Source organism: Myodes glareolus, chromosome 27 (assembly GCF_982192425.1).
Source record: "Myodes glareolus chromosome 27, mMyoGla1.1, whole genome shotgun sequence".
In the NCBI taxonomy this organism is placed as follows: Eukaryota; Metazoa; Chordata; class Mammalia; order Rodentia; family Cricetidae; genus Myodes; species Myodes glareolus.
Window position 1 is genome coordinate 31735633 of NC_142052.1, and position 1323 is coordinate 31736955.

Here is a 1323-nt window from a genome sequence, read left to right on the forward strand (position 1 = left end):
GTCCAAAAAGCTTTTGGTAACTGTCCAGGCAGCGAGATGTCTATGTCTTTTCTAGAGTTTGGAAGTTTCTTACTTCTGTTTACTTACATAGTATTATATTCTTCTGGAGTCTTTGATAGACTTGAAGAATGGTTAGTTGTAGTTATAGTTTTCGTTAGTTTTTTTTTCAAGGAAAATAGTACTTTATTACAAATTTCACACTAGCATGATAGTCAGTGCAGAAATGTTGCCTGGTGCCATTAAGCAACGACTCAACCATGTGATGCCCACGGTTCACACCTTCATTTAGACACAAACTTTCGTGTTTCTGTGAGCATAACACAGTGAAGCAGCACATTGAGTTGAGACTTATCACCTGTAATGGATGCTTTTACAGGCTGCACTGTAGAGAGAAGCACGTGAGTCACCTTTGCCTGAGGGACATTATGTAACCAATCAATAACTTAGGGACTGACAGTCTCCACTGGTTTCCAGTGTGCGCAGGGCTGGCTGCAGGCGGCACCATTAGGAAGCACCCTCCATGTCCACATCCTCCTGTAACTGCTGTACCATTTTTTCTTCCAGCTGCTTTCCATTGCCTGCAAGAGGAGCCCAGATAAGATGGATATTCTGTTTGACTTCTTTGATATCCTGAACCTTCTGTAGCTCTTTGTTTTTCTTCAACTTGTTCATTATAAACTTGGCCTGCCGTTTCTGTTTGATCTCTTCAACCCTCTTCATTGCATCAATAGTTTTATTCCATAGCTCTCGCTGGTATTTCATGGGTTCATTTCTACGCTTTTCAAATTCAAATGAGTTGTCCACCGTGAGCTCCTTGCCAGCTGCCTTCCGGAAGGCTTTAGTCCACCTGACCTTGCGTGGATTCCGCTTCTTCTTGAAGTTCCTATGACACTTGGATTTGCAAAATCGGAACACCTTGCAGTCGTTGCGGATGAACATCATGCCGTGGCCAGGGTAGATCGGCCCGGAAAAGAAATAACACTTCTCGATCCTCATGTTGACTTCGTGTGGGCCCCCACCTCCCAGGCACCGAGCTTCAGTTTTCGTTAGTTTTGATGAAAGATAAAATAGATATAAGTATTGTAACTGTAATTCTTGCTTGATAACAGATTTGTTATATGTAATTTTACATATTATATTGTAATATGTAAAGTTATAGCCTTTTTGTTTAAACAGAAAAAGGGGAAATGATGTTGGTGGGTCATCTGTCTATTTGTTACGTTCATTGGTTAATAAAGAAACTGCCTTGGCTTTTGATAGGACAGCAGTTTAGATAGGTGGAGTAGACAGAACAGAATGCTGGGAAGAAGAGAAGTGAGGCAG

The 1323-nt window shown here is 41.5% G+C and overlaps 1 pseudogene; it reads right to left on the reverse strand.

The window, feature by feature from the left end:
* Positions 1 to 426: 426 nt before the first annotated feature.
* Positions 427 to 1021, reverse strand: LOC148117678 (putative ribosome biogenesis protein RLP24 pseudogene; annotated as a pseudogene).
* Between the last annotated feature and the right edge of the window lie 302 nt (positions 1022 to 1323).